Here is a 20,260-nt window from a genome sequence, read left to right as displayed (position 1 = left end):
TTGTTTGGCCTCTGGGAATTTTTGTCTTAGAATACGCAGACCGATATAACTGACACTGCTTCTCGTTGTGAGTGGCAAGTTCTACCGGAACTAATATAACGTGTCCTAAAATAAATGATCCTTGATTTGACCCATTACGGAATTGTCGAGATGAGGATTGATTAACACCATTTTAGTGCCCTGCTCAACTAGCATTGGCAAGCCTATATGGATTCGATAGAGATGTGAAACAATTACGTTCGCATGTGGAACGGGGCGAACATTGGCGATTCGGTTGACTGATTCGATTCTACGCCTCGTTTACTGTCAGGCATCGTGCATTGCCAATTATTTGCGTTTACATATCATTCCATGCAACATATAAAACGTTACAATGCGGTATAGAAGGGGGAAAACTTTGATACCTACTAGACACTGTCCTCGAGTGTCTAAAATCTATCGGTACAAGATCTGTCAAGCAACCTAGCATGAGGATTCTTTTCTCTACAAATAAACCCTGACTGAATAGTCTCTATAAATAAACCTAGGACTAAATATTCAAAATTACATAGTATTCACGTCTCAAATAAGATCTCCTCTTCCTTTTACGAGAAATCTGTACACCTTCTACAAATGATATTTCCTTAAGTAATAGAACGAAGCTAAATACTCCATCAGATCATATGAATTATTGTGCTAGAATCCAATAAGATCAAAGGATGAGAAAGATATACTATAACCTATTTGAGTGGTCAATTTAGAAGTGGGGAATTATATTTTCGAATTTTTTTACTAGCTCAGTGTTTGAAATCTCAAGATGAATTTTAATGGAATAGTCGAATATCTATACATTCGTCAATCATAGAAAATTGTATAAATTTATTTCTAATGATATATTATGAAATAATAAAAACTCCTAATAGTCTCTCAATGTACTTGTTAAATTTTTAAAGCTTCTTAACACATATTTAAAATCATTTAGAAATAAAGGAAACATTGGAGATATATTTCATTAATCTAAATTTATTTCCTTATGATAAAATAAATGAATGTGTTTATTGTGTTATTCGTGGTATAAATTTATCTCTAATGATATATTATGAAACAATAAAAACCCATCATCAGGTAATCTTATAATTATTCATAAACGACCTCTAAATGTACATGTTAATTTTTTAAAACTCCTTAACACATATTTAAAACTATAAATGAATTCAAACGCTTATTTATTTTATTATAATAAAATGATTTTAATAATTACGTTTATTGTGTTATTCACCTCTTACGTTTATAAATTAGTAAAACGCCCGAGTGTTGATAACGCATTCGTGTGTTCGTTTCTTGTTGATAATTGATCCATGCTGATGACGCGTGATACAACACCTGCCTATTGATATATTTTATGCACGTAAAATATTTGAAAAACATTACAATAAAATATTTAAATATTTAATAATATTTAATAAATAAATAAATAAAAATACACCCCGTCCAAAAGCAAAAATGAAGGGGAACTAGTTTCTGTCCTCTTTACCGATAAGAAAATGACCATTATATTACAAAAATAACACCTGTTCAAAATTGCTTATCTATCGCTTAATGATAACAACAAATCTTATATGTATGTATATATATATATATGTGTGTGTGTGTGTATGTATACCTATGTATATATATATTATTTATTAATTATTAATTAATAATTACTACGTGCATAAAAGTAAGTCATCTATATACATGCATGCTGCATGTATATATATATATATATATATATATATAAGTACTTAATTTACTCATATAAAATTAATATATGAAAGTATAGATTTATGCGTAAACTTTAAGTATTTACTTCAAAAGTGCTCAATACGTAGGTAGAGCTAATTAGTAATTTATAAAATATATATGGGGGTTAAGCTACACTGAATATTCCACGTTTCATCCACTCAAGGACTCTTCCGGCTTATCCGGAATATACAGTGTAGCTTATGCCATATATATTTTATTAATTACTATATATATATATATATATATATATATATATATATATATATATATATATATATATATATATATATATATATATATAACGGCTAAATACAGACCAAAAAGCATAATGAATTCAAAAAATAAAAAATGAAAATAAAGGTTAGCTAACCCGGTTTCGTTCCTCACTTATCAAAGCTAAATCGAGGAAAATACGATTTAAAGCAAAAAAAAAGTCCTGAATATGGCGGAGGTAGGAACCCCCCCCCAGAAAAAAACGGGGGGGGAAATTACATAGAGACTAAATTAAGTCCTAGAAGATTTTCTTTTTGCTTGCAAAAAGAAGGTCTCAATGACTTAATAAAAAGAGTCTCTAAAAATTTTCAAATCATAGGGAGAGTGTGATCGTAAAAATGTCAGCACTGAAATTGGTGGCACAAGCATGATTATTGATAAGATCGTCGCAAATCGCAGAACTATATGTATTCCTCAGAACATCCGAGAGTGAAAAATTGGCATAACGAATCTTTGAAGGCACATGCTGTTTCAACAGAAAATCTAATCTTTGCGATGTTCGCCCAAAATAGTGCGCACTGCAACTACATTTAAATAAATAAATAATCGAATTATTATGGGGGGAACATATTTGCGAATAGACGGCAACATAGGCCTAGTTGAAAAATCAACACGCGTGTTCGATGCAAAATAAAACCGTTGCACAGACAAAGAAATTTGCTTAGCAAATCGGTCACTGATGTTACCTAGCCAAGGTAGGCTTAGGTACACAAGACATCTATTAGCTATTATCTATGCACAGCCATCATTAACTGCTGGTAAAAAGCAACATATAAAATAAATATCTTCTAGAACAGAAAATTTCGTTCATTTTAATGGAATCATTCATGTCTTCGTTTGGATTTTTCTGAGTTAAAAAAAATACATCAGCCGTATAGCGTAATGGTGAGAAGCCTTGACTGTTATTTGTGCGGTCGGGTTTTGATCCTGGCTTGAGGTAGTACCTGTCTAGCCGCACTGATGACCTGTGAAACAGCGAAACAGTACTCTATGTGGATGACTATATATATATATATATATATATATATATATATATATATATATATATATATAACACCTGCTTAAAATAAGCTTTCAGACTTTGTTCGTATGGGTATTTTATTAATAGTGCAAACATGAAACTCTAGTCCCATTCGCAGTAATCTCCTCAGGCAGCAATGCATTTGTTTATCGTTCCAACAACAACCGGAAGGCACCATGGATGTACTTTTGTGTGATTGTGTCAATTACCATCGTCACATGCTCTTTTTGTCCTCTCAATTGTCTCATTACGACAACTTCTAAGAATTTGCTTGAGCTCATGGATCGAGTGAAATTCACAGGGAGCAAAGTCTTGACTAAAAGAAGTGTATGGAATTGTCTTGATGCCCATTATGGTCAAATAATCTGTAACTAGGATGGAATTGTGGATTAGTGCATTGAGTCAAACTTTCCGCAAATTTCAACATTTTCATTTCCTCTCGAATAATAGTTTGTACAATTTCAAAACTGACATTAAACTGTGTACTAAAGGTCTGTATATACCTCCGACGATCCTTATCCATAAAATTCTTCATTTGGCTAATTAACGCTGGTGTTCTGACGTGCATACTCTTTCCACACCTACTATCATCCCTAACCTTAACCCTAACCCTAACTCCTTCCCTTCTTTAATCACTTATTTCACTCGAAAACTGATACTCAATTCATGCAAGGTTATCCAAAACCAGTCCGAAACATTCATTACACTTCTGTGTCATTTGCCAAGTTTAAAACAGAATTTTATTGCATATCATTCTTTGTAAATTGTTCTTCCGTCCAAATTGCAATTAAAATTGAATTTACCAGCTGTGACAATCAAGCTTTAATAGATATTTTACCACAATTCCTTCTGCAGCTTTCATTGAAAACTTAAATCATAAAAATATGTTAGTCACATCATAAGCTGCATATCAATAACAGATTTGATTTGTAAAGAGTCTTCCACAATTTTAAATAATGTACAAAATGTCTGAAAACTAATTTAAGGCATCTCCTACGGTAGATTATATTTAAAATCCTTTTAAATTGAATCATTTTATTGTATTAAATTTTATTTGACATATTACATCTATAACAGATAAGTATTTCATATAATTTCTCTTATATTCAGTTGTAATCAATTTTTCTCCATACTATCTCAACAAAAACATATGGTATCAATTCTCTGGGCGCGAGACATTTGTGGCCAAGTGTCATACACCCCTGATCACACTTAATCTTTAGCCTGCAAGCAAGATAATTTGGTGTTGCATGGTGCATGAAAGTAGTGTAATAAAGCTTATATCATTGCGAAAACAACCCTAATTCATTTCACACAAGCCATGCATTCCTTCTCTCCTGGACATTTGAAAATATCACCGTTGAAGAAGATGCGGATACTATTTTTCTGTTCATAATTTGGTTTTAAACTTTAGCTTATGTAATGTATAACATTGTGCAGTGTCTACAATTTATTTACTACTATTTCGCGATCATTAAATCAACCTCCTCATGTTACAGTCGGCTTTCAGAATAGACACCCCAAACTCCTCATGGTAAAAACGGCTATTAGAACGCAGTAGGCAGCCCGGGGGGGAAGAGATGAAAGAAAAACAAAAATATATCATCCATTTAGCTGTTGAAGCCGTGGTAATGTTTAGATGTAACTTACCTACTTTACTTATTAAGAAGCAGAAAATTATGCAAAAACAAAATCAACATATTATGTAACAATCATTTCATTTTCTCCTTTATGTCACAATACGATTTGATCTCATATTGTTACATGATAAGGGCTTTCCTCTTTTCATGTGAGTAAAAAATAGGGAATTAGTTAAATGTAAATATGAAATAGGATAATTAAGGATTCGAACTTGCGAAGCTAGATTTGGAATTGAAAATTCCAATCATAAGTTAAAATAAATATAGAATGTTATTGAAATAAGGAATGTGGAATCGCAATTGTTTAGCTCACACAAAATAGTTAGATATCTGTTTATTGGAAAAGGAATTTAATAATGAAATTTGTTTCTGTGAAAATTAAAATAAGGAATTCAATCGTCAATTGAAATTGGGAACATACTTTGTAAAGAGGTTATTTGAAAAACACATTACTGAACTCGGAGTCATGTAAAGTTTGGCAACGTGACGCATGTCATCCAACATGCTTTATGAGCACATGTTTAATCATGCGATGACGTGATGAGTTATCAATATAGGTAGAGTTTTAGATGCAGTCTGGGAGAAGAGGAGAAGAGTCTAGGAGACGGAGCCGAGAGAGAGAGAGAGAGGGGGGGGCTGACGTCAAACCTTGGAAGCGAAAGGTTAGAGAAGAAAAAGCCATGTAAAGAAACTTTTAATTCATCAAGCGAAATCATGGACCGGTCATGAAATAAAGGACATCAACATGCGCTTTTGTATCTGCGACTCCGTGTTGTTATTCAACAGAAAAGGTATTGCTCATTTATATTATAAGAACTTTGTTAATATCATAGCTATTTTGCATATTCTTTTAAACATTCATTTTAATTAATTCCCTATTAGTTGATCCGGTTTTCTAATGGGATAATCATATTTGGTTAACAATTACGTGTAATTGTATTCATGCAGATATTCTACATGATTTATACTTGCATAATATTTGCGTAAAAAATTTACAGTAAAAACAAAATTGCTTCAATATATATTTATGTATACGTATATATTTTTGTTTAACAAATTTTGCCTACCAAACTCCTCCTAGAGTTCTTGGTGTACAGACATGAAACTTCATATATAAGGTATTTGAATCCATGCAAAACTTGGTTTTTAACCCGGAAAATCTGTGCAAAAGTATGAAAAGTTAAAAAAAAATGTAAATTTGCCATGTGAAGGTCGGCATTACGAATGCATAACGTAGTTGCTATTGGTTCATGTTTTAATTTTTATCCTTGCAGTAAACAGGTTTTCATACCCCAGGCATTGATGGCAGAGGCAAAATAAATCGTGGGCTGAACGTTTTGGTTTCGTTTCTCGGTGGTGGCGCATGAGTCTTTTTAAATCATAACTATATATTGCATCCAATATATCTATGTATATTTCTATATATCTATAAAAGTGAAAGTGTATGTCTGCCTTTTCTCTATGGTAGTTAAGGAAGATTATTATACAGAAAGGCATTACTTAACGTATTCAAATGTTTTAATATATACATATGCACATAAAGTTATGAACATTGCATATGGGCCGAGCAAAGCCGGGTGGAACTGCTAGTATTGTCTATTTCTATTTTTAGTTTTAAAATTTTAGTAATCCATAAAATAAATTAAAAAGTAGAGATATTTCGTATCATCAATATTGAGTTGGGCATTAGTTGTATAGGTCTAAATGCGTATTTAAAACCGGATACAATATTTGCTACGTATAAATGAGCATGAAACCATTTCCTTGTAATGTTGTATAACCGATTCGTACTAAAGAACATTTGTCTTTATAAATTAAGATAATAGTAACCTCCCCACAAAACGCACTTGTGCATACAACCGACAAAACAGGAGAAAAAGTAAAAAAAGTAATATGAAACAAAAACATACGAAATATACAAAAAGGAATAATTTTAATCACAGTTCGGTACAATTCGGGTTTTTCCATTCTCCAATTTTTCGTCTCGGCTTACGTATTGTTTCTTCTTTTTCTTCTCTCCCGTGGCAACTTCTATTTTTTTAAATTTTGAACCGTTTGTGTGGAAATGCCTTCTTTTTAGCGCCAAATAACGATAGTATATTTAATGAATAACAGTAGCGTTTTATTTTATATCGATCCTAATATGCACAATTGGTCGCCAAAGAACAACTGAAAGAAAGGAAGAAATTCGACTCAGCTTTTTATACAGTTAGAATAAAAAGCATTAATTAATAGTACTTTTTGAACTAAACCTTCATTTGATTCTACAAATCTCTCCGTTTCGTGTCCTCGCGGGTATTCCAAATTTTGCTCACCGGTTCCTGCTTCCCCTCGCTATCACCACGCACCCCACATGTTCATCCCTCGAGGGCACGTGCATGCCGGTCACTTGCCACGTGGTACCTTTTTTCTTTCTGTTATTTTCTTACCCCGTTATGAAGTCACATCAACCACGGCTTTGTCATTTGCATCTATGAGAATCCAATGCTGCTGCACAAACATCAGTGGCGCTCTTACAAAACAAAATGTATTAAATATAATAAAATGTACATGGGATATGTTATCTGATTAATCTTTCCTGAGAAAGAGAAGCCTTGTTTTATTACATAAAAATGGATAAATCTTTTCCGGCAACATTGTATATTCGCAACACCATGATAACACATTTTTAAAGAAAGGGAATAGAACCGTGATAAAATTATTCAATCAGAATTTTTTCGAAGCATGATCATCCACTGGAATCTGTTCTTATCATTCTTTAGAAAGAGTTGTATATTCCTGCTTCAGACACTTTTTGACTGTTCGCATTGACGCAGATATTTCAGGAAAATATTGTAACAAAAAATAAAAATGTGTACATCGTTCTCAGATAAGCTATAACGTGCAATCGTTAAAAAATGTTTGCGTATCTGAGCTTCATTGGTTTTATACAAATAAATCCAAATGTTGTTCGCAGACAAATTGTCATCGGGTTTGAGCATCGCGTTGTGTAGAATTGCGGTATTTCGAAAAGAAAACATAATCTGTCAGCTTCCTCAAAGTAACTTCAGCATCTGATGTATTAAATTAAAACAATATATATATTTCTGAAATAAACTTACGTATTTCCTTATATCGCTGGAGGTTGTGTAAATTAAAAATTGAAATAATAATAATAATAATAATAAGAAGAAGAAGAAGAAGAAGAAGTATTTAGTATTATTTGGACTCGTCCGAGTACTGTTCTCATCTTGAGTGTGATATTCACAACGTTTCGGTCGATATAATCTCCAACCTTCTTCAGGTGTATCTTGTCGAACTTAAGATGAGAACAGTAGTCTGATGAATCCAAATAATACGAATAATCAATCTTCCTCTACAAAATTTAGTATAATGATTTCTTTTGTATCTATATTAATAAAATACTAATAGAGATGGGCTGTATCAGGGGTTCTCAATCGGGGTCCACATGAACCCTAGGGGCCCATGGAATGTTTCTGGGGATCCACTGGCAAAACAATACAAAATGGGGGTCCGCAACGATATTTTGGTGGCCCATGTAGAAAACCAACTCAGAATAGTTTTTATTATTAAAAATTTAATTTCTATTGTAATTTTGTATAGTTGTTTTTCAATCATTCAAGTTATTTAAACTATAATATTTCTATTTTCCAGATTCCATTAAATTCGTTTACATTTAAAAATAAAGCTTAATTATACAATATTTCTTTGATTATTAAAACTTCAAAATGTATATTAGTGAAAAATAGAACATGTTCTTATGACCAATGTTATGAAGGGGCCCACCGAGATAAAAATAAGGGAAAAGGGCTCCACGAGTAAAAAAAAAAGGTGGAGAACCACTGGGATGTATTTTTACAAATGAGAAAAGCCTTTTATTAAACAAATTAAACATTTTTTATGAATTTAAAAAAATTAAATATTAATTTTCAATTCATCAAATGCTCTTTTATTAACATTTAAGTAAAAGATAAAGATTTAATTTCAATTGAATCTAAAACTTATCTTTATTTATTTTATATTATGCAAATTTTTGATCACTTTTTTATTTATTTTATATTCTGAAACATTTGTTGCATTTTTAAAAAAAGTTTGGTTGAACATTATTAATCTATATAATTAACTGCTTAATAGTGGATGAATTTTACTTTCTAAGTCTAACAAAATACACATAATATATAATACATTAAGAGCAGTGTTTATATTCAGTTAAATTTGCATACTTTACTTTGTAACGTTTTTAAAAGTGCACTTTGAAATTGATAAACTTCAAATTAAATGTTGTAGTTAAATCTGTAAGTTTCAAAGTTTTACCGATTTACATGCCTTGCAAGAGATGCGTTTTCTAACTTGTATCTAATTTTAAAGATGCAGTTTTATATAATTATTTAATTGAAATTACCAGCACTAAATATACTTTTTGCCTTAAACAAGAGTAAATTACTTGTTTTGCTAATAGTTTACTTGGGTGACAAAGTAAAACATTTTCTAAAAAATTGGCAAATTTTGATTCAAAAGGATCCGTCGTTCAGACGTCTTTTGTCAGATCTGAGAGTAAAGACATACCTTGGATTCGGGGTGTGCCCGGCTTCTTCCTTTACTCAGGATTAAGTCTCTGGCTGGAATATTTTTCAGTTTGCTGACATCGTCTCGACATTTAGGGCAGACAGACTCACGCACAACACAGGTTGTAATATATATGTGAGGAATCTTATCTATTTTTTTACAAAACTGTTACAATATATTACAACAAAAACAATTTACAAATAATAACAATTAACTTTACAAATAAATCTCTTAAACTAACAATCTAGCTACTCCTCAACTAAAATGCGAGAACTAAAAATAAAAAAGATGTCAGAATTGGGAGAGAGAGAGAGGGGGGAAAGAGAGGGAATCGCACCATTGCATACTGGTTGCTTCTTCCGGTGTATCCCTCTGCTTACGGACAAATCACCTCCTGGATAGGGAGTGGGGGATAAGGATAGCCAGTGGTACTAGAAATACTGCAACACACATTATCCGACGGTATTTTTTATAATTTATTGCTCTATAATTTGTTACAATAATTAATCGAAACCATATATAAGAATCCTTATCAAAAAGTGCTAACTATTTTTTTTTAATTTATACTGGAACATATTTATTTTAAAAACCAAGTTTATTTACAACTTGTACAGAAATATTATAAATAAAACACTAAAAACTATACGAGAATCTGGAGAAAAGAAAAGTTAGCCTCCAGACACATCTAGAAAAAACACAAAATGAAATAAAACAGAATATAGGACGCCTTATTAAAACCAAGTGTTAAACCTCCCTTAAAAGAAATTATATTTTAAGTCAATACAAAAGGAAGAAAAACACCCAGATGCACTAAGAAGTGCACCTGAAAAATATTACAGTAAGACAGCGTCCAAAGAACTACAAAAACATTTTTGTTACTCCTTCCTAGAAGAGTATTTATTTTGGAAGTAATCAGCGAAAAGATAAAACTCAGGAGCACTTAATAAAATTAAGGAGGTTTCAGAGATATAATTCAACCCCTTAGAAGATATTTTTTTAAAATTAGCACTGAAAAGCCATAGGAGCCTTGACTGCGTAGAGGCGGTCAGGTTTCAATCCTGGCTTGAGGTTGCCTGTCTAGCCGCACTAGAAACAGCGAAACAGTAGTGTATGTGGATGACTATAATGCTCCTCATCTTGAGTTGAGCATATTGAGAAGTGATAAACGAATTACCATTAGCATGTAAGCGATGCTCTTTATGTAAATAAATCTAGCTTAAGTATTTCGGACGATGTCAAAACATCGGTAAACACAGAAGTCGCCGATAGCATAATGGTTAGGAGTCTTGACTGTCGTACAGACGCTCGGGTTTCAATTCTGGTTTTAGGTAGTTGCCTGTCTAGCCGCACTGATTAGCTGTAAAACTATGTGGATGACTATATGTGGATGAAACTGTGTGATGAAACTATGGGTTTCAATGCTGGCTTTAGATGTGGATGACTATATGTGGATGAAACTATGTGTTGAAACTACGGGTTTCAATCCTAGCTTTAGGTAGTTGCCTGTCTAGCAACACTGGATGACTATATGTGGATGAAACTATGTTATGAAACTATGAGTTTCAATCCTGGCTTTAGATGTGGATGACTATATGTGGATGAAACTATGTGTTGAAACTACGGGTTTCAATCCTAGCTTTAGGTAGTTGCCTGTCTAGCAACACTGGATGGCTATATGTGGATGAAACTATGTTATGAAACTATGGGTTTCAATCCTGGCTTTAGATGTGGATGACTATATGTGGATGAAACTATGTATTGAAACTACGGGGTTCAATCCTGGTTTTAGGTAGTTGCCTGTCTAGCCGCACTGATTAGCTGTGAAACTATGTGGATGACTATATGTGGATGAAACTATGTGGATGACTATATGTGGATGACTATATATATATATATATATATATATATATATATATATACACAAGTATCCACATTGCAGCCAGATAGCTGCATATTGTAAAAGAAAAGCTAGTAAGTACACAATTTTTATTTTCATGAAAGAAAAAAACAACAGTGGAAACAACAAGAGCAAGGAAGTGTTCAACACGAAAGTATTAAAAGTTATAGGATTTTTTATACACCACGTTATATAGACCACAGAAATGTGTATCGACATAGACACAGATCTATAGAAATATAGGCCTACTATATAGATACATAGAAATGTCTGTCAGACACATATAGACACAGATATATACATATAGGCATATATATATATATGTGTGTGTGTGTGTGTGTGTGTATGTGTGTGTGTGCGTGCGTGTGTGTGTGTGTAGATATATAAGATATATAGATGCAGGGATTGAGAACGCACTAAAAATGTGACTTTTTATGAAATTTTTGCATTTTGCATTTTATTTTAAATTTTTTACCAACCAATATTTACAAAACTAAAGTTAGCAATTACTTATTTTTCGTCGGTTCTCCTGTGGGATATTTCTCCTTGAACTACTTTAACAAAATATATTGTATTTTCCATCAATATTAACGAAAAAATATATAGGATACATGGATAAAAGTATTATTTTATTTAATGACCGGTGGTCTAAACTGACCACCCTGGTCGAATCAGAGAAAGTCCAGTTTTTTTTTTTTAATCAGACGAAGAAAATGAAAATAATTAGTTTTAAAAAGTAAACAAAAAATATTGTATTTTTCAACCAATATTAATGAAAAAGTATGAGATATATGGGTAAAAGTATTATTTTATTTAATGACCACCCTGGTCAAATCAGAGAAAGTCCTCTTTTTTGTTTTTTTAATCAGACGGAGAAAATGGAAGTAATTTTTTTAAAGTAAACAAAACAAAAAAAATATTGTATTTTTTAACCAATATTAATCGAAACCTTTTTACTTACTTTCTTTCTTTTTTTTATTGCACATCAGAGAAATTCCTTTTTTTGTTTTGTTAATAAGACGGAGAAAATGGAAGTTTTTTTTTTAATAAGAAAAATGTTTTGTATTTTTCAACCAATATTAATCGTTGACTGCTGCTGCTACTCCTACCGATTTACTTCCTCTCACCACCACTTTGCCTAACGGCTGCTGATGCTACTCCCACCAATTTAATTCCTATGACCACTACTATTTTTGCCTCTGCTGCTACTCTCACAGATTTTACTTCCGTACACCAAACATGGATATAAGTACAACTAAAATATCCGCTGGGTCATTATCTTCATTTTGTTCCCAAAATTGCCTAGGTAGGTTGCCTGTAGGCTGACTTAAACCGTGTCACACGCACACCCACAGACAGGCACTACAGAAATTTATAATAGGGTATATATACACACATATATATATACATATACATTCATATATATATGTGTGTGTGTGTGTATTTATATATATACATTTAATAATGAATATATTGAATAATTATAAATATATAATTATTTAATTATATATATATATATATATATATATATATATATATATATATATATATATATATATATATATATAATTACTTAATATAATCATTATTAAATACCGGCAGACACGATTGTTTCATCATTTCGGAAATTATCAGTGCAGGGTGTCACGATTACACCGGTCGAGAGATTCGCACACGTTAACGAAGCCATCTCTAACTCCATGAGCAAGGACCAAATAAATTCGGCCACCGTTAACAGCGAGCAATATTGTTGAGATTTACACATTTATTATTAATGTTTTTGCAAGTCCATCAGAGTTATCTAATCATTATATGATGATCTGCGCATGCGTGTTAAATTGAGCGATTATATTTCAACTGTAAAGTTCTCAACGATAAAAAACAATTTTGTTAAAGGGACTGAAATATTTATTTACTATAATAATTAATAAATATCTTCAGACACTAGTGTTTCATCCTTTAGAAAATCATCGGTGTAGGGTGTCACGATTTAAACCGGTTGAGAGATTCGAACCCGTCAACAAAGCCATCTCGGAATCCGTATATATATATATATATATATATATATATATATATATATATATATATATTTAAAGTGATGGTTGTGTAGTTCCAACGAGAGAAAAAATGTATATTTAAAAGAATGTAGCCATCAACAATTGTGGGGTTTTCAGCCTTTTATCACATTTTTATTTAAAAATGTTTTTATAACGCGTTTCAAGCTTCGGTTCGCTCTCTTCAGATATTTTCGCAAACAGGTTTTTTTTTATGAGAGTTTGAAATATTATTTTAGCAAAGTTCAACCCCGCCTTGAACATCTCTCAATAATTATACACATAAGTAGGCAAAACACAAAATACACGCATGCGTACTTAGGGAAATGTGCACCCTCGTACACGAAACAAAACAAACACAATAAAGAACACGCACATTTTCACGGGCGCGCACATCCATATCCAGTATAATACCACTTCCTTTAACTAAACAAACAATTATAAATTATACATGTGTATGTGTATGTACACACATATGTGTGTATGTATGTATATATATAGGCGTGTATGTGCATGTGTGCGTGTATGTGTGTGATTGTGTATACGTGTGTGTATATATATGTCATCTGTTTTCTATCCTCCATCTTGTTTGTGTGTGTACGTGCACTTATGTTTGGGTGGTTGAATACATGTATGCATATGTGTTTGTATTAGGAAAGAAAGAAAACTTCAACCAATATATATGTAAGGTTTGGGTGTATGAATATGTACGTGTGTGTGATTGTGAGTGCGTGTGTCCATATATATATATATATATATATATATATATATATATATATATGGGTGGGTGGATATATATATACATGTATGTATATATGGGTGGGTAAATGTATTCGTGTGTGTATGTATGTACATGGATGTATGCGTATGTGTGAGCTCCTGCATATGTCGCTATATATATGCATGTGTGTGTATGTATGTGTGTGCCTGCATACATATGCGGATGTATGTGAGTGTGTATGTGCATATATGTATGTATATATGTATATATGTGTGTGTGCATGTATGGGTATGTGTGTAATTGTGTATGCGTGTATGTGTCGGTATATATCATCTCCTACATATTCTTTATCTTACTTGTGTGTGTGTGCGTTTACTTATGTTTGAATGATTAAGTACATGTACGCATGCGTGTTTTGATTGGGGGAAAAATTAACCAATATGTATGTTACATGTTAATGTGTGGATGTGTGTGAGTATGTGTGCGAGTGTGTAGGTTGGTATGTATATATGTATGCTCCTACATATATTTGTGTGTATATGTGTATATACCTGCGTGCGTATGAGTGTGTATATGTATATGTACATGTATGTATAGGTATGTGGGTGATTGTGTATGAGTGTGTACTATACATGGAGAAAGAAAGTCATAAAAAATCCTTCACCAAATGAACCAAATGCCCCCTCTTTGAACTTAACTCTGACTGGACACTACCAACACTTACTGCTGAGGACAGTATGTCTGAGAACACATCACTCTGAAAAACACATTTAGTATCAGCAGATGTAAAAATAACATTTCAAACTCTCATTTGAAAAAAAAAAAATTTTTACAAAAATATCTGAAGAGAGCGAACCAAAGCTTGTAACGCGTTATAAAAAACATTTTAAAATAAAAATATGATAAAAGGCTGAAAACCCCACAATTGTTGATGGCTACACTCTTATATATATATATATATATATATATATATATATATATATATATACGTTTTATTTTTATTACCGTATATTTCTGTTAAGTTACATTATTGTTTCAGCTACCCGGCCGTTTTTTTTTTGGCCGTCTGTAGCTTCCTCAGACTTTTACAGAAATTTTCGTTATGATGGGATGGAAGAGTGAATGATGTCAGGGGAGGGGTGCGAGAAAACCGGAAAAAAGAGGAAAGGAACAAGGGGGAAAGGTGGGAGGGGGTGCTTGGTATGTCGGTAATGTTTTAGTTTTGGAGTTTAAGGACCTTGTGGGAGACGGTATGGGAAGTTAATTTCTGGTGTGGCTGATGGCATAGGGATACATGGAGGGGGAAGGGGGGTATGTTGGTGTAGGAGGAAGGGGTTACTTTAAAATTCGAGTCTTAATGTAAAAGTTTTTAGCGTCTCGTTGGTGGGATGATTTCGTGATAAGTATGTCTTGGCCTGTTGGGTGTTCGCTTAGGTTCGAAGGCGTGGGGGGGCTATGACGGGTTTTTTATTTGTTTTTTATTTGTTGTTAATTGTTTGGAGAGGGTTAGCTTGCACGTACACACATATATACTTAAAGAAACGTTCACATGTACACATATATCTCCGCCCTGGCGTGCAAATATATACACATATAGACGCCCACGCCGCTCCCGCTGACGTCAAATTTTCCTTAAAGTGCTAAATTGGGTAGGTGTGTATATATATATAACCCTGGGGATATCAAGAACGCAATTACGGATGTTGCTAGAGTACTACTAAAACAAATAAGTTGACAAAGGAAAGAACACAAGAGGCCTTCAGAGCGCTACTGAGAGTACTAATTAAAATTAAGAAGACATCTACTGCACTTCGAAAAGTATTGTAAGTACTTCATTTTTTTATTAAAAAAAATCGATGATTTTATATGATTTTTTTTTTTTGTACGACATTTTCTGACCTCACGGGTAAAATTTTGTTTATTGCTTCGTATGGAACGAGTTTGTATAAGTTCCTATCTTTTTTTTATTTTAACATAGAATTATCTGATGGATTTACGTGGGCTTTTGTTGTACAACTTTCTTTTCTTTGGTCACGGGTAAAATTTTGTTTGCATTTATCATATATGCAGAATTCGGTACAAGAACCTTATTTTTCATTTAAACATTTAACTAATCGATGATTATATGTAATTTTGGTTAACGATATGTTTCCTTATGTCACGGAGACGTTATTGCTTGTTTTTTTTTCCAAAAACTAGAATTCTGTACAAAATAAAATCACTCGAAGGTTTTATTGTACCGCCTTTTTTTTCGGACAAAGATTTTGTTTGTTTTATGGACAGAATTCTGTACAAGTACATCACTTTCTCATCCAGGTGTAACGTTTGTGAGGTTTAGTACGAAAACTTTTTCACGCAGGTTTAAAATTCAAAAATTACATTGAACAATAACAAGTATAAAATTCAAAAATTACATTGAACAATAACAAGTATAAAATTCAAAAATTACATTGAACAATAACAAGTATAAAATTCAAAAATTACATTGAACAATAACAAGTATAAAATTCAAAAATTACATTGAACAATAACAAGTATAAAATTCAAAAATTACATTGAACAATAACAAGTATAAAATTCAAAAATTACATTGAACAATAACAAGTATAAAATTCAAAAATTACATTGAACAATAACAAGTATAAAATTCAAAAATTACATTGAACAATAACAAGTATAAAATTCAAAAATTACATTGAACAATAACAAGTATAAAATTCAAAAATTACATTGAACAATAACAAGTATAAAATTCAAAAATTACATTGAACAATAACAAGTATAAAATTCAAAAATTACATTGAACAATAACAAGTATAAAATTCAAAAATTACATTGAACAATAACAAGTATAAAATTCAAAAAGTACATTGAACAATAACAAGTATAAAATTCAAAAATTACATTGAACAATAACAAGTATAAAATTCAAAAATTACATTGAACAATAACAAGTATAAAATTCAAAAATTACATTGAACAATAACAAGTATAAAATTCAAAAATTACATTGAACAATAACAAGTATAAAATTCAAAAATTACATTGAACAATAACAAGTATAAAATTCAAAAATTACATTGAACAATAACAAGTATAAAATTCAAAAATTACATTGAACAATAACAAGTATAAAATTCAAAAATTACATTGAACAATAACAAGTATAAAATTCAAAAATTACATTGAACAATAACAAGTATAAAATTCAAAAATTACATTGAACAATAACAAGTATAAAATTCAAAAATTACATTGAACAATAACAAGTATAATATTCAGAAATTACATTGAACAATAACAAGTATAAAATTCAAAAATTACATTGAACAATAACTGATTGTGTCTTCGACACTGCAGTACATAATGCTTGCACCTGACATTAATTGGCTTCTTTTTTTAATTATTTATACAGGTTCATTTTCCGTAGTTTTTGGCAGTTATGCTAATTTCGACAAAACACGTAAGTACGTAATAATGTTTTCGTGTGTTAATCTACAACTTACAAGAAAAGTAAACAGTAAAAAAGTAGAACTAAAGATACCTTTGAAGAGCTTCTGAAAAGAATTAATTAAAATAATAGACGCCTCCAGTGCACTACATCATACAAATTTCTAACTGCTCCCATATAAAATAAATCGTTTTTAAATGAGTTTATAATTAATTACAATGTTAAGACTTCCAGAAATCTGCTAATTGCACTACATATTAGTAAGAGGGCCTCCAAAATCTTACTAAAACTAAGTTTCTTGACACATGTGTGTTATATATTAATATGTCCTCATATAAAATAACAAACAAGTAAACGTCGACAGAAGACAAAAAGATTTAGTATAATATAACGCATTTTACTCTCTATTGATATATATGCGTCTTTTACCGTCACTCCCAAACTATCTTTCACTCAGTTTTTCTCTGTCTTTGATACTTTTTTCATACTAATAGGTAATCTTCTCATTATTCGTAATGTATTAAAGATAAAACAAATCAAATTTTTAAAAATGTATCTTTCTTTCAAACGCATTTAAAAAAAATTATCTAAAAAAGAGTTTGGAATGAAATAAAGATCACATCACATCATCCCTTACTTACTGCTTTCTATGAATTTCTTATACCACTCAAGTACTGATGCCTGATTCATGCAAAATAGAAATAAAGAAAAAAGCAGTCTGAAACATTTCTGTGGATTTTTTCCAAGTTTAAAACATAAGTTTATTGCATATCCTTCTTCTAAAGTGTCCTCTCGTTCGTATTTGCATTTTTAAGATTCACCAGCTGTGACAATCTAGCTTTAGTAGAGTGTGTTCTAATTCATGATGTAGCTGTTCTTTTAAACCTAAAATCATAAGAATTGGTCAGTCATTTAATAAAATGTATCGCAGCAACATATTTATTTCTCAAGAGTCTACAACAATTTTCAATGCCTGTACTAAAAGTCTGGAAACGTATTGAAGGCCCTTCATAGATATACGGATAGCTAATCTTGCTGTCACCAATCAGTCTGCCGTTGCCCATTATTAGAGGCTATCTCAGATCATGTTTTACCTGCTTAAAATTTCATAAGATTAGAAATCGAAAATCTCCTCTGAGAAAGTCAAGTCGTTTTGCGACTTCCGTTTAGGTGCTAGATAGGGACAAGGGTATATGCTTGAAAGAGCTTGCCTAAACCATCTAAATTTCAGAGGCGACATTAAAGAAGAAGTCAATGGAAGCACATAAACAGAGCGGGAAGTATAAAATCTCTCACGGGCAGAAACAATCGTACGCTAAACACCGTCATTCCAGAAAAATCCAAGAAAGTGTTGTGTCGGTCAGTTAAGCGACAAAAACGAGTTAGATGTCTATGTATTTGCTTATCGGTCTCTCTCTCTCTCTCTCTCTCACTCATTCTCTCTCTTTTCTTCTCTCTCTCGCTCTCTCTCTCTCACACTCTCTTTTCTTTATCAGGGGGGAGTGTGAGACTAACCGTAGCCCTCGGCGCAAGAGGGTCCGTGTGTGCCTGGCGTGTGGGGTGGTGGCTGATCCTGTGGTCGGGGCAGCGGACGAAAGAGGTTCAAGATGGCGCTTGCCTGCTTTTATTAGAGACGGAATCTCGCAGGATCGTGCGAGATCTCGCGGGGATGCAAATTAGCTAGGCCATCTTGAGGAATAAAAATCGGTCCATTGGAGGTGCGAGGCAGTCGGGTTCTGACGTTCGTGGCGATCAGTACAGTGATCGTTGGGTTCCGTTTCTATTCGTGCAGTCAGCTGAGCTTTGTTAGTTACCTTCGCGCCGTGGCTGTCATTGTTTGTTGGTTCGCTGTGTGTTGCCGTGGTTCTTCAGTGAAACGCTTCGTCGCCCACGACGAGACTCCCCGTCTCCTACACAAGATACTCATACACGTCCGTTTACAATTTTTCGGTTTAAGAAATGAATCTTTGTGAATGAAACATGTCACACTCTGTATCAACGGTACAGCCTAGCTCGTACAGCCTGATGACAGCTGCAACGACGAAATAATAATCACGCAGAATTTCTGAAATCAGCAAATATTATGTGAAGACAATTTTACAAAAGAGAATTACGGCACATAGGTTGAAATAAAATATGTTTAAAAAAATCGAGAGAATATTGTTTTGCTGTGTTGAGATAAAAATTAAAGAATGAAAAACAGGTTACAATGTGCAAGTACAAAAAAAAAACAAGTTATTGTTATCTTTCTACATTTGCACGCATGCACAGAAAAAAAGATTCGAAAAAAATAGATAAACGTTTGGGGTTTTTTTTTTCAGATGAATATGTGCTCGCAAAAACATATGCATTAACACAAGGAAACACGCATGTTGCTACGTATAAAAAAGACAAACTGAGTTTTTTTACACACGCATACACAAAAAATATAGGTTAATATTGAGCATTTTTCGTTATTTAATATCTTACTGCAAAGATTTTGGTAAGTTTTGTGTGGTTAGTTTTATGTATGTATATTTTCCAAATTTCTAGCGCGATGGAGGCGTTTTAGATTGCGAAGGGTGTTCTTGAATTAACGGTTTGATTGACAGTATTACACAGTGGTAAGCTAAAAGGGGAAGTTGGTGAAAATATACAACTTTTTTCCTGAGCACTTTTCAGGTTTTATTGAAAAATGAAGCAAACTTAGAAAAATATCGACAATTCTGAATAGTCTGTGTCGATAGCGTATGTTGCAGCTTATCAATTTAACGTTACACAGTGGCAGGAAAACAAAGAGACTAATTTTTAAGTTTAAACATCCATTTTATTACAGTTACTTTCTAAATTAATGCATTGTCTCTTGTTCAATAGTTTCCAGCCTATGTTTTGAA

This window comes from Euprymna scolopes, chromosome 25 (assembly GCF_053919585.1).
Source record: "Euprymna scolopes isolate OS-2025 chromosome 25, ASM5391958v1, whole genome shotgun sequence".
Lineage (NCBI taxonomy): Eukaryota > Metazoa > Mollusca > Cephalopoda > Sepiida > Sepiolidae > Euprymna > Euprymna scolopes.
This window is presented reverse-complemented; position numbering follows the sequence as displayed.